The 15,118-nt window shown below is 35.5% G+C and overlaps 1 protein-coding gene and 1 long non-coding RNA gene across 7 annotated transcripts in view; one reads left to right on the top strand and one right to left on the bottom strand.

The window, feature by feature from the left end:
* Nucleotides 1-15,118, top strand: part of SOX2 (SRY-box transcription factor 2) — a 727,395-nt gene that overhangs the window by 596,013 nt on the left and 116,264 nt on the right. For 3 of the 4 annotated variants that reach the window (XM_060298378.1, XM_060298377.1, XM_060298376.1), the window contains exon 4: nucleotides 10,614-10,682. The gene's annotated coding sequence lies outside the window, so the exon portion shown is untranslated. Of the gene's footprint in view, nucleotides 1-10,362; nucleotides 10,497-10,613; nucleotides 10,683-15,118 lie in introns of those variants that run through there. The other variant, XM_060298379.2, reaches the window with a different exon arrangement.
* Nucleotides 1-15,118, bottom strand: part of LOC115856478 (uncharacterized) — a 218,421-nt gene that overhangs the window by 134,633 nt on the left and 68,670 nt on the right. Inside the window, exon 4 of one of the 3 annotated variants that reach the window (XR_009563764.1) lies at nucleotides 5,279-6,533. The exons of the other annotated variants lie outside the window; for them this stretch is intronic. This is a non-coding gene — a long non-coding RNA (uncharacterized lncRNA). Of the gene's footprint in view, nucleotides 1-5,278; nucleotides 6,534-15,118 lie in introns of those variants that run through there. 3 annotated transcript variants of the gene reach the window in all.

Genomic DNA, 15,118 nt, shown 5'->3' with positions numbered 1-15,118 from the left:
AGTGAAAAGCTGAAAGCATTCCCTCTAAGATCAGGAGCAAGACAAGGATGCCCACCCTCGCCACTATTACTAACATAGTTTTGGAAGTCCTAGCCACAGCAATCAGAGAAGGAAAGGTAATAAAAGAATCCAAATTAGAAAGGAAGAAGTAAAACTGTCACTGTTTGCAGATGACATGGTACTGTATGTAGAAAATCCTAACAATGCCACCAGAAAACTATCAGAGCTCATCAATGAATTCAGTAAAGTTGTAGGATACAAAATTAATATTCAGAAATCTGTTGAATTTCTATACACTAATAATGCACTATCAGAAAGAGAAATTAAGGAAACAATCCCATTTACCATGGCATCAAAAAGAATAAAATACCTAGGAATAAACTACCTAAGGAGGCAAAAGACCTGTACTCCAAAAACTGTAAGATGCTGATGAAAGAAACTGAAGGTGACACAAACAGATGGAAAGATATACCATGTGCTTGGATTGGAAGAATCAATATTGTTAAAATGACCATACTACCCAAAGCAATCTAAAGATTCGATGCAATCCCTATCAAGTTACCAATGGCATTTTTCACAGAACTAGCACAAAAAAAATTTTAATTTGCATGGAAACACAAAAGACCCCGAACAGACAAAACAATCTTGAGAAAGAAGAACAGAGCTGGAGGAATCATGCTCCCTGGCTTCAGACTATACTACAAAGCTACACTAATCAAAACACTATGGTACTGGCACAAAAACAGACACTAGATCAATGGAACAGAATAGAAAGTTCAGAAATAAACCCACACACTTACAGTCAATTAATCTCTGACAAAGAAGGCAAGAATACACAATGGAGAAAAGACAATCTTTTCAATAAGTAGTGCTGGAAAAACTGGACAGCTACATGTAAAAGAATTAGAACATTCTCTAACACCATTTACAAAAATAAATTCAAAATGGATTAAAGACCTAAATGTAAGACCAGATACTATAAAACTCTTAGAGGAAACCATAGGCAGAACACTCTTTGACATAAATTGCAGCAATATTTTTTTTTTGGATCCATCTCCTACAGCAATGAAAACAAAAGCCAAAATAAATGAATGGGACCTAATTAAACTTAAAAACTTTTGCACAGCAAAAGAAACCATAAACAAAACAAAAAGACAATCTATGGAATGGGAGAAAATATTTGCAAATGATGCAATAGACAGGGGTTAATTTCCAAAATACACGAACAGCTCATACACCTCAATATCAAAAAAACAAAAACAAAAAACAATCAAAAAATGGGCAGAAGACCTAAATAGACATTTCTCCAAAGAAGACATACAGATGGTCATCAGGCACATGAAAAGATGCTCCACATCACCAATTATTAGAGAAATGCAAATCAAAACCACAATGAGATATCACCTCACACTCGTCAGAATGGCCATCATCATAAAGTCTACAAATAATAAGTGCTGGAGAGGGTGTGGAGAAAAGGGATTTGCTAAAATACACTGTTTTAGTGTATTTATTTGGTAAATACACTATTTACCAAATACACTGTTGGTGGGAATGCAAAACTGGCGCAGCCACTACAGAAAAGTCTGGAGGTTCCTTAAAAAACGAAAAATAGAGTTACCATATGATCCAGCAATCCCACTCCTGGGCATATATCCAGAAAAAACAAAAACTCTAATTCAAAAAGATACATGCACCCTAGTGTTCACAGCAGCACTATTTACAATAGCCAAGACATGGAAGCAACCTAGACGTCCATCAACAAATGAACAGATAAAGAAGATCTGGGGCGTGTGTGTGTGTGTGATGGAATATTATTCAGCCATAAAAAAGAATGAAGTCATGCCATTTGCAGCAACATGGATGGAGTAAGTGATTATCATACTAAGTGAAATAAGTCAGACAAAGACAAATATCATACCACTTATATGTGGAATCTAAAAAAATGATACAAATGAACTTATATGCAAAACAGAAATAGACTCACAGACATAGAAAACAAATTTATGGTTACCAAAGGGGAAAAAAGGGGAGGGATAAATTAGGAATTGGGGATTAGCAGATACACAATACTATATATAAAATAGATAAAGAGCAAGGACCTACTGTATAGCACAGGGAACTATATTTAATATCTTGTAATAACATATAATGGAAAAGAATCTGAAAAAGTAAATATATATATTTAATTCATATATATATTTATATCTGAATCACTTTGTTTTACACCTGAAACATTGTAAATCAAGTATACCTCAATAAAAAAAAATATATGACAGATCCAATTTCTCTGCATCCAAAATAAAATAAAAATTGGTGATCTGCATAGAATAAACTAAAACTGTTCTGCAAAGAAAGCAGCATTTTCTTAAGAGCTAATGCTTGCCTATGCAAATTGGATGATTCCTCAAACATATTTTCAGTAATCGCCTTTATAAAAAAAAATCACTACCCCTACTATTTTCCCTACTTTTATTCGAGGAATACAAATATATCTTTCCACAATCTTCCCACCTGATTTAATGTTTCAGAGCTAAGCACTTTCTCCTGTTATGTATGTATTATGTAGTTTATTTGTAATATATCTCTCTTATTGCAGGTAAAGACGTGCAAAGTAGAGGAAATGGTGATATGAATACTTTGGGCCATTTGGTTTGGAAAGTTTCCTTGCCATACTAGCCTTCATCCTTATTATTCTTCAAGCATCATGAATGCATATTCTTGGATTTTTCTCTGGATTCTCCAGAAGTCTAGTAGTACATTTAGTATATTTTTCACCATTGGCATATGTATCTGTATCATGTATGCTGCAGCAATAGACTTTAATCAGTGATACAAATGCATTTTCATTATCATATTTATAATTTTATTTTGGAGTTCTTAAAACCTCTCTACAGAACCCTGGGTTCCAGAAAACCATAGCTGTAGGAAATGGATAGTCATTAAAGGTGAGGGACATAGACAGATCTGCATTTTAAATGGAGGATGGTTAAAGAGGGAACATATTATTAGAACCCAAGAGATCTGTTAGAAGGTTATTGTAACAGACAATGGAGGGTTGAACTTCAAGATATGAATTAGAAAAGATGCAATATTTGAGAAGTAAAATTAATAAAAATAGACAATTATTAGTTATCAGAATTGAGAAAGATGAAGAGATCATTGATAGCTTCTTGCTTTGGAGACCACTGTAATTAATGGGGAGTGTGGTAAAGACAGACAGGAACCTGAAGACAGGGGAGCATGTTTACATTGATTCACAGTGAAGCAGATAAAGAATTTGATTTTAAACACTGTTAAGCTGAGGTACTGAATGTCCAGTGGACAGCTAAATACAGATCTAGAATTCAAGAGAAAGACTAGGGCTGGGTTTGAATTTGACAACCAATTTGATAAAGACATGGGAGTGATGGCCAAGGAGAAAGTGGAGACTGAATAGAGAAGAGGGCTAAGGGCAAATTCTGGGGACCGTGACCTGTTATGGAGCATGTTGGGGAAAGAGCTACTGAAAAGTCAAGTACTCTAAGTCAAGCAGGGAAGAGTTAACATTATAGAAGTATGCAAAATAGAGGCACGGAATTAAGGAGAGAGCCAGTACTAGGCCACAGAGAATGCATTTTTTTCTCATTCCGTTTTTTCCTCTTCTAAATCTCTATGCACCTTTACCTTCTGCCATCTCTTATCCAAAAAATGAAAAAAAAAATTAAAGCCTTAGTGAATGATTTTACTCCTGTTTCACAAAGAAGTTTGATGTCATCGGGTATGACCTATTTCATATTCTTTACCTTCACAAACCATTCTTCCACATAAATCCTTCTTTCTTTTCTTTTTCCACTCCTAAGGCAACTCTGAGTCCTTTTACTTCTTTTCTACTCCTGACTTTGTTCTTTTATCTCATGATAGCTCCTTTTCCCCACTTCTTCAACAAATTCAGTCTCCTGAAGGCTTCTTCCTTTAGTCCTTAAAATATGAATACTTCTGTCCTTACACTGGCTTCTTAGAGCCTGCTGCTCCCAATCACTGCCCTCCTTCCTTCTTTCTCAACCAGTCTTTATATATATATATATATATATATATATACATACATACATTTATTTTTGGCTGCGTTGGGTCTTCGTTGCTTTGCGCGAGCTTTCTCTAGTTGCTGAGAGTGGGGGTTACTCTTCTTTGTAGTGCGCGGGCTTCTCATTGCATTGGCTTCTCTTGCGTACAGCACGGGCTCTAGGCATGTGGGCTTCTGTAGTTGTGACACACAGGCTCAGTAGTTGTGGCGCACGGGTTTAGCTGCTTCACAGCATGTGGGATTTTCCCAGACCAGGGCTCAAACCCGTGACCTCTGCATTGGCAGGCGGATTCTTAACCACTGTGCCACCAGGGAAGTCCCCCAACCAGTCTTGAAAGATATTTTTTATACCTACTGCCCCTCTTTCTTCTCCTCCCATTCTCTTCTGAATCTCCAGAGTCGGACTTTTCCTCTGCCCCAGTATTAAATTCCTCAGTCAAAAGTTATCAATGACTTCCTTCTAGCCAACTCCTTTGTCCTTTTTTTAAGATCAGCCCAATCAATTGCAGGCTTCATTTGACATTGCTGATTGGTCAGCCTGTCTTCAAGTTTTTATGCCACTGTGTAGTCCATGTTCTCTTCCTGTCTCTCTGCCAGGTTTCTTTCTCCTCTGGCAGTGTTTCTTCCTCCTCCTAATTCAAACTGTGGGTATTCCCTGAGTTGCTGACCTTGTGGTTCTTTTCTCACTGTACATGCTATGTTCCCTCAGACCACTCATCTACTCTGCTAGTTTACACTGCCATTTCTATTACAATGGCTCTCAAGTCTGTATCTCCTGTCCTGGCAGACTGATTACCTCTGCACTCCCATCCCTCTCAAGCCATCTGTGAATTAAAAGTGAAGACTCCATGCTGAAGACAGAGGATGCAGCTGGTCCAGGACAATACTTTGAGAATCGCTAGCTTACAACAATGGTTCTTAAACTTAGTTGCACATCAGAATCACTAGAATAGCTTTTTAAAAAATTACTGCTACTCAGAACCCACTACATACCTATTAAATCAGAATATCTTATGGTAGGCTCCCCCTGTTAATTCTAATATGAAATCATGGTTAAGATCCACTTGCTTAGAAATAAAGAGAAGTACTCCCTCCCTATCCCTGCCCTCCCCCCCAAAAATCCAGCAGCTTTGGGCAGAGTTTTTTAATCTTCAACCCCATGGTTTCCAAAAACGTCCATAAATTCCATGAAATAATACATAAAAAGGTTGTGTGTAACTGAGGAGGGAGCCTTCAACATACTCTCAAAAGGGTCCATGACTGTCTCCCCCAAATCAAAAATCATTAAAGAAGCTGATTCTCAGGCACAGCTGCCTGCACAATCTCTTACATCTCACACACACCACCACCACATGTATTTCTAAATCCCTTCTCTTCATACGTTGAAGCTTCTATGGAAAATAACTGTTTTACTTACATGGCTTCAAGGCCTGAAATTTTAAACCTTACATATTCACTTAGGCTGAGTAATTTTTTCAAAATGCTTACATGAAAGAAGAATCCAACATCTATCCATCATTCACGTGTTAGCAAGAATTGCTTCAACTTCAGTGTAGTTTTATACTCCCACATGTCCTAAAGTAATAGCTATTTTGACTAGGCAGAGAAAGATGTATGAAGAACTTTGAAGGTCTAAGTAGGGGTCCACAGAGAATTTTTTAAAAATTAAGACACTGAGAACCTGAAACATTGAGGAAGACCTCTGGGTCAGTAGGAAATGTGTGAAGAAAGAAAACTCAGAATACACAAAGAAAAATTTTTAGCAATGATATTCCAGACTGGTTGTGTGATGAAGAAATAGGAAACTTTCCTCCTTTTTTATTTTCCTCCCCCATATTTTTCCCTTACAGACTCCCAAGGTTATTAACTGAGGAATAATACCATCTGCACCGTCAGAGTCAGTTTTGAACAACGTAAAGTGTAGAGCCAGATAGGACTGGCTCCAGTCACAGCTGTGCTATTACTGACCAGGTAACCTTGAGAGATTCAGTTAACCTCTCTAAGTCCAAGCTTTCTATTTGTAAAATGACAGTGATAATAACTACTTAATAAGGTAATCCTGAGAACTAAATTTATGTGAAGAACTTATTACAGGGTTCAAACTAGCAAATATTCAATAAATGGCTGTGTTATCACAACTTGGCAAGGTTACGGACCAAGCAGGCAATTTGTAGACTGATCTAAAAATGCAACTATGTTTCTATGGGAAATTTCCATATTCCAAGCAATTGCCTTTGATACGGTCCTCATTACACAAACATTTAAATGCTAACTTTAAAAATTCAGTTTATTGGGCTTCCCTAGTGGCGCAGTGGTTGAGAGTCCGCCTGCAGATGCACGGGACATGGGTTCGTGTCCCAGTCCGGGAAGATCCCACATGCCGTGGAGTGGCTGGGCCCGTGAGCCATGGCCACTGAGCCTGTGCGCCCGGAGCCTGTGCTCTGCAACAGGAGAGGCCACAACAGTGAGAGGCCTGTGTACCGCAAAAAAAAAAAAAAAAAAAAAATCAGTTTATTTACATATATACAATGGAATATTACTCAGCCATTAAAAAGAATGAAATAATGCCATTTGCAGGAACATGGATGGACCTAGAGATTGTCATACTGAGTGAAGCAACTCAGACAGAGAAAGAGAAATATCATATGATATCACTTATATGCAGAATCTTTAAAAAAAAAAGATACAAATGAACTTATTTACAAAACAGAAACAAACTCAGACTCAGAGAACAAACTTACGGTTACCAGGGGGAAAGGGTGGGGGGAGGGATAGTTAGGGAGTTTGGGATTGACCAAAAAAAAAAACATTGCATATCACTATATTTTACACCTGTGACTTACATAATATTATACATCAACTATACATCAATAAAAAAGAAAGAAGAAAATTCAGTTAACTTTTTAAAGGAATTGCTGATCTTTCCAACTGCCAATCCTTTTTACTTATTCAGCTACCATCTTAATCTCACAACTAATATAAACTCCACTCTAAACTGAGAGTTCCTTAGGACTGTGTCTTTATTGAATAATCATTTATTGAGCATCTATATACCAGTAACTGGATAGAAAAATGTGCATACAATACAGTTTCTTTCCTAAATTCTACTTAGGGAAAATGACATCCAAATACAATCCAATACAATGTGTATTATAATAAACGTGTGCCAAGAAGTATGGGGCATAGTAGAAGAAGATATACATTTTATTTGAATTGATAAGGAAATCTTAGTAAAGGGGGTGACATTCAAACTGGGCCAAATGTGCATTGAAGTCAATATTAAATGAAACACATTAGGGAATAGAAAGAAATATGTGAGCTGCTACTGCAGGGAAAGATTCATAAGTGGACTATGATTTATTTGGACCCTGAATTCAGAAGATAAGGATAAAAGATGGAACAGCTTGGTATGCATGTAATAGTAAGATATACTATTATTAAATAGTTAGCTTGTTGATGGGAAATATTGGAGAGGTACTACCTTGGAAATAGATTTTGCAGTGCCCTACTAACCAGCAAGGAAGTTCCCTGGACTTGAAAGTTCTAACAACTTCATGCCATATGCAAGAAAAAGAAGCATTGTAGATTCTAAAACCAAGGTGTGTGTAACATGGTAAAAGTAGAGCTGGAGAAAGGTTATTTCAACAGTGACGTTGTGGCTAAAGATGGCAGATCAGATCATGTCGAAAGCAGTTTTGTTAACGCTGGTATGACCTGCTATAGATCTAGACTAGTACGCAGGTCTTTGGAGAGCAAAGGTAAAGAAATAAAAGTGACATTTCATGGATTTTATCTGGGATATTTGAATAATAATATCATCGACAAATATAGCAAAGGTAACAGGGAAGATGATAAATTGTTTTTTTAGTAAACAAAATTTATTTAGTGCTGTCAATATGCCAAGTATCACGTGACAATATCTAATGCTGTCATATATGTGTTATCTATATAATGTGTACATTATGTTTCATTCAGCAGCTATTTCCTCCTGTATATCTCATTTCTCCAAATAAATTATCCATTTCTGCTGGGCAAGATCTTATCTCATGTTTCTTACACATTGTGGAGCTTACCACTATAAAGGACATAAAGTCAGCATTTAATAAAATCTTATTGTCTGATTAAATATCTGAAGCCAGAATTATCAGAACACTAGCCCAAGTCCTAGGTGGAGTTGGCAGTGAATAAAGGAATCTACTTTCCTTTATTGCTATTTAACTTCCTAACAGTGATAGAGTGGAAGAAGTTCCAAACAGTGCCCAGTCATTCTAGACAATAAAACTCTAGTTCAGTTTACCTTGTATTATTCAGTAGAACAAATTTTATGGATCTAAGACATCAAGGGAAATAGTGAGAAATCGTGTTTCCTGTCTGTTTGGGTGTGTTTTTTACTTTGAAAACATGGTCTTAGAGAGGGGTGGGAGCAGAATAAGAGAGTAAATCAGTCCCATCTTTCATAGCAGCATATTTACTTCATCAAAAAAAATTAATTAATTAATTGGGATAGGAAAAAAAGTTTGAATACCTTTCCTTGACAGGATTCAGGACTTTGATGTGAGAAATAAAATACACATTTACAGTAAGTTTAGATTTGGTGGTGGAATTTAAAGCCCTTGTCCATCAACATATCATAATGGATGAATGTGACACTTGCATAATAGCACTTGTTTGAGCACTTTTAGAAAGAGCAAGGTCGTCTTTGCAGTGTAGTAAGGGAGTTTAAAATTTTAAGGATGTTTTCTTTTCAATGAGAAATAACACCTACTCAAAATAAGTTGGAGATTCGTGTTCAGAATCTATGTTGTCAGCCTGATGTTCAGGAATGGTTACAGAAGGAAAGAGAATCTCAAGGTCACTGGGAATAGTCTTTAGAGTATTCTTATAGGGCTTATCTGTGCTCACACGCCTAATTTTTTTCCAAGTGCAAAGAATGGCCACTTGCTTGAGACAGGCCCAGTGCCATCCTTTATTCAAGTTCCTTTATACTCCTCTTTTTAAAGAAGCTGTCAAGTTCTTTTTTTGCAGCTGACAGAAAAGGCCAAATCTACGTACAGGAAGGGAGGCGCAAAAAGAAACTTTTTTGTGTTGATGTTTTACTAAGTGAGCTAAGGAGAATTTTAGAATCATGTAATTTACTCTGGAGGCATTTACTGTACATAGCTATAGTGATGGTAATTTCTTTCATTGTTGAAGTGAAAAGATAACCATCAATCAGTTGTCAATTGGTCAATTGCAGAAGTGATGAAAAGAAAACTGGTAGGAACAATCACTTCTGTGGCTACCTAGACCATTTGGAGGCTCAAGAAAAGTATGGGAACTGGATTGCATCTTAAAAAGGGATTGGAACAGATTTTCAAAAAGGTTAATAGGCATAAATTCCTTGCAAAGAATGGCTTTGCAGTTAAACATAATCAGGAAATGCATTTTAAAAAATGAAAAATTAAAAGACATGGGGTTAAAAAAAGTTTTAAAAAATTTACTAGATATCAGGTAAGTATGCCCCCCTAATCTTGAAGTTCAGTGTGTTCTTAATGGAAAAAATAAATTAGTATACTAATAACCCAACACATGTATTTTAGAACAAATTAATGAAAATTACTTTGTACTCAGTCCTTAGTCTCAATATTGGGCACTTTGAAATAAATAACTTTCCAGGTATTTATCATAAGAAATTGAAAGTCCAAGTTAATTTTGAACACTGTTATTAAGCAAATATCTACAAATATTTTAATTTTTTAAACCTATGGAAGCTCACATAAAGGTTAAGATAAGTTTAAAAATCATTAACTTGCATAAAAGGCAAATGGTACTTTGGGATTTAGTGTTACAAGCAAGATTTCATTTTAATTTATCCTATTTACCTAAGAATAGCAATGTTACTGATTTATTCTGAAAGAGTTTCCCCCCACACACAGTGATTTTTTTTTTTACTGTGGTAGGTAATAAAAAGGATTACAGGCCCCCAGAAGGATGAGATATCATCAGTTTGTAATCCAGCCCATGGTTTCCTAGATACCGTATTGTCTGTTCTGTTCCGCTATGTGAAAAATGTTGAATATCAACAATGGGTTTCAGTGCTGTATTGTTGAGTTTTGTATGAACTAATCTAGCTTCACTAAGGAAAAAAAAAAAAGAAAGAAAGAAAGAAAAGAAAAGAAAGAAAGAAGAAAAAAAGAGAAAAAAAAAGAACCACAGCTTTGGACAAAAGTCTATAGCCAGTGCATTTGAAACTCCCCTTGCACAAGGGCTGACTGTAGCTGGGGAAAGACAGTTTACTCATTTGCTCTCTCCTTTCATATAGTCAGCTGGCCCTCTTCTCAGGTGTAGATCACCAATTATCATTTCACCTGTTTTGATTCTCTGATGAGGAAAGTCCCAGGACTTATCAGCTGGGATAGGCCTCATTTACAAGACAGCTCTGTTCAGTATTTGGAAGGTAAGCTATTTGTACAACTTCTCTGCTGTAGTGTGCTGGCCTAGCTCTAGAACTTTTGCAGCATATCACTTATTTTTAACTTTCACTTTTTCTTCTCTTTTCTTCTTTTGGAGAAAGAAAGCCTGACAGGTTTCTCCGGAAAAGTGACCATCCATGGAATGAATGAAACGTTCTCTTTCTATTCCAGTAAGTAATTGACTTGTAACTAAAAATTGAACTGGCTGCTATGTCAACTGCAATGTGAGCTGCTGCTCACACAGGTGTTGCTTACTCTTTAGCCTGGAAAGAAAAGGGGCTTAACCTGTGATTAAATTTCAAGTCAATTGACCTCAACATGATAGTACATAGTTCTTACCTGCCTACCGAATGGCCTGAGTCTCATTTTGACCCTGATTCGGGCACCTGCGCTTTTAATGTTTAGTGTAGCTAAGGCTAGAGTTGCTCTTTTGGTTAGAAATAAAGTGGGTGGAGAACAGTTCTAAGCAAATAACAAATGATGGTTAGCCGACTAAGTCTTTAATCCAGTGCTCAATGTGTTCTATTTTTTTAATGCATTAACTATAAGTTCATGTAAATTATTATTCAAACTTTTATTTTAAAAGGTATAGATTCATGGGCAACCATTTTATTACTAAAGATACACAGTAAATCCAAATCGGTGAGTTATAAACAAAGGATGTGAGAATTATGATGCTTTCAAATGCTTAAGTTTGATTACATAACCTATCACAGGCTTTCTAAATAAGCCTTGCACTTTAATGATTTTTTTAGCCTTAGGAATTAAATAGCAGCATTGTTTTTCCTGGTTTCTGTAAATAAATGAAAGACTGTTTAACTTTAGCAAAATGACCCTATTTGAGTTCTGGAGACAAACCTGTATCCACTTCCCAAAAGCAAAATAAAAATCAGTGACATCTAAAATTACCATTTACCCTTGAAGCTATTCTCCATTCATTTTATGTAAAATGGTTGCACGCTAAGAATTGGTCTGTAAGATGAGAACAGCCTGGACTGTTGTTTTTTCTTCCTCATTTCCTTTTTAACCTGAGAATTAGAAGAAAGTGCTGATGATGCTTGCTTAACCCTGCTTTTAGTGCCAGCCTGTGACCAGCTCTCTGTGAAACCATTTCTGACCCTCTGCTTGCAGTGGTGAGCCTGAATTTTTCCCCTTCCTTGCCCATCACTGTCAGTCAATTATAGGATTGAACTGAACCAGAAAATCTGGTACAGTCTGGTAATTAGTACAAAGGGTTTCCAGTCTAGTGTAAAGACGGGGATGCAAGAGCCCCAGCAGTCACAGAAATCGTTTTGATTGGCCATAGACATTGCTTTTTAGTGCTGCTCGGTGACTTCCTAAAGATATTGCCTCCTACCCTATAGGTCTTCTCCTTCAAGTACATTATGGACCTTTTATAAAGTCGTGTGTGTGTGTGTGTGTGTGTGTGTGTGTGTGTTTCTTTTTTTAGATCCAAATTCTCCCATTTTTAGTCTGTCATTTTTGCCTATCAAACAGACACATTTTGACTTGCCCAACAAAGAACCAAGTTATCAACACTCACAGAAACTGACATTTTTAATTCAGGCTTCATTATGTCTTTGAATTATGACAGTGAAGTACAAAGACATTTTAAGAGTTTTTTCATTATTTTTTTTTAATCCAGCATTGGGATGTTTATCTTTCTTTAGTGTTCATATTTCCTTTTCTACCTTTATTCTCAGTAATATATAATTAGCATTATCAAAACCATCAGCTATTATCCTTTATGACTTTTGACCTTTATTTTTTTAATATGTCTCAAGCTAGAGCACTCTCTAAAATAAGTAAAAACTCAAGAGATTTTAATGAAATATTTTAGGGTTATAAAACAATGAAATAATTAAAAACATGAATCTCTTTCTTTTAAACATCAACATTACGTTATTAGGCAAGTAACATATTATATGATAAAACTACAGTGACAAAATAAATTTCAGAAAAAAATTATTTTGTAAAGCAAACTTGCATTTGATGGTAAGTGCAATTTTATCATCTATATTTCATCACACATTTTTTTAACCACTACTATGGAGTTCCTGGCTTAATATCAATGCTAGTTTGGGGTAAATTATATATTTTTTGCAGAAGCAAACATCCTCTTTGATTATAGATGACAAAAACTCATTAGTCACACATTAAATACAACGAAAGTGTTTGGTAGCTTGTCAAAGTAACAAATTCCTGCCTTCAAAAAATAGATATATGTATATTTAAGGGTAAATTTAATGTCTGACACCCTGTACAAAACTGCAAAAGCAACAGTGCCCAAAATAACAGAAGCAAAAGAAAGAACAAGGTTTTTCATTTCCAAGAATGCTATCCTTAGCACAATCTGCATCATGGTTTTCATTGCATATGTGTTATGAATCTTCTAAAGGACCATTTATTTACCCACGTCTTAATGGAGCTTTAAATATCTGTTTTATCCTATATACAATCTTAACAAAAGTAGTTATATGTTACTACGTCTGGTCCTGATTTTTACCTGTCTGACTTTGCTATTAAATTTCGAGAAGGTTAATATTGCTTTTGTAACCCCTGTCATGAGTAATATATTTTCCCAGTAAACATGTCATAATTTTAAAGGCTGTTCAAGAAGCAGTATTTCTGTTGAAATAGTTTTGCATTCATTTCTGTATTGTTTTTTAACCATAATATAGTGCATGCTTTGAAAAGAATACACATATTTATGTACTTAACACTTTTTGTTTTTAGCAAAACCTTGCTCATTAAGAACTAAACGAGTCTTAGAAACTGTATAAATGGGCAACTTCTCAGTGACAATATTTGCATTCAATTTTAATTCACCATCAAGTCTATATCTTGAAATGTATCCATAAAGTGACTGAGGAAAGAGTACATTCTGGTAATATTTTTCTATTTTATTTTTTAACCTAAAATATATGTTGAAATTCAAAAGGTGCTTGCCACATGTGGTATGGCAGTATTCTATATTCTGTAATAGCTGAATGCTGTGTGAGTGTGTATAAAATTACAGGGGTTCACAGGCTTTAATATGGACACAAACATTCTTTTCTACCTCAGTTTTACTTCTAGTGGCAGGAGTAAGACTTGGGAAAAACTCTAAAGATTATCTAGCCTTGTGATTTTCAAACTGTGTTTCCTTGAGCTCTTAGGCTCTTTGGGGATACTTAGGGCCATGGGGGAAGGGAGGCCAAGTGGCCTCTTAGCTCTTGCCTTTATCTGCTGTGTCTATTAGAGTTCCATGTAGGATGGGATAACCATGCTGGAAGGAAAAGGCAAAAAATTACTGATGGAGGCTATCTTATAGATAAGGAAAGCAGGGTTTACTTAATGTGGCACTCTGAGTCAGTGACAATGTCAATTTTGTAACCCAGTCTCTTGTACCTTAGTCTTAAACCCACTCTACTAAACTACAATAAACTTTCCCTACACATTCATAGGTCTTTTTCTATAGTCATCCTAAGCAGTATTACTAAAAACACACACTAAGAGATCCATAGCTCAATGTTCAAAACCAAGATACTTACTGAGGATACAATAACATGTTGTAGCCGAAAATCGAGCCCTTTGTTTGGCAATACCATTAAATTTTTGGTGCATTGTTGTAGCCCTTAGGTAAAATATTGATTCATCTATTATTCAGTAAAGTAATATTTTAGGAGTATTTTTAAACTTTTAATTGTGGTAAAAAAAAAAAACAGAACATAAAATTCACCATCTTAACTATTTTTAATTGTAAAGTTCACTTCTGTTAACTATATTCACATTTTTGCTTGGAGGCGTTTTGCACAGTGGAAGAAATTAATTAGAACTTAAATTCAAAAGAAAGAGAATTAAAGCAAGTAAAGCTGAATTAAGATGCTACTTTTCTCAAAGTGTGTCTTATGCAATAGTACTACTATAAGATGTGCCAAGTAAAAGAGTAACATGGTCAAATAATCTTTGGAAATGTAGCATGTTACGTCCCTCTCTAGGAAATTTACAGTGAAAATCTGTACCTGAAAAACTCTGAGAAATCACACTGTAAAGATCTCTTTGAATTCTGATAATATAGAGTATTCTAAACATTTTTCCACAGACTTTCCTCACCTATTCTGCATTTTTTAAAAATCTATTTTTATCCTTCAGAGCCAATGTTTTGTTGAATACATTTTGGGAAATTCTCTAATAGAACTTCTGCAAATTAAAGAAAAAGACCTGTAAGGTAATGTTTATACTATTTTTGTTAACTGGTTTTGTATTTACCAATCCTTTATCCTCATTTTGTTGACAGGATATTAATGGACATCCCATTAATTCAACAAACATTTTAGGCACAGTGCTAAATGCTAGGAGTACAGTAATGAGTAAATCAAGCAGAGCCCCTGATCTTACAGAGCTTACAATCCAGGAAAGAAATCACAGCAAGTGGTCTAGTGTCTGAAAAAAAAGAAAACAGAAATACAGGAAGCACGAGCAATTGTAGCTATCTCTGGCACTCACAGCTTATCTGGCTACGTTTGTTTTGTGTTCCCTAATTCTAAAATGAGAGAAGAGGGAAAGGAAAAAAAAAAAAGCAGAACATCAATCTAGAAGTTTACAATCTGTTCTTTGAATAGAA

The sequence above is a fragment of the Globicephala melas genome, chromosome 4 (genome assembly GCF_963455315.2).
Source record: "Globicephala melas chromosome 4, mGloMel1.2, whole genome shotgun sequence".
Lineage (NCBI taxonomy): Eukaryota > Metazoa > Chordata > Mammalia > Artiodactyla > Delphinidae > Globicephala > Globicephala melas.
Note: the sequence above shows the minus strand (reverse complement) of the source record. Positions and strands in the feature narration are given on the sequence as shown.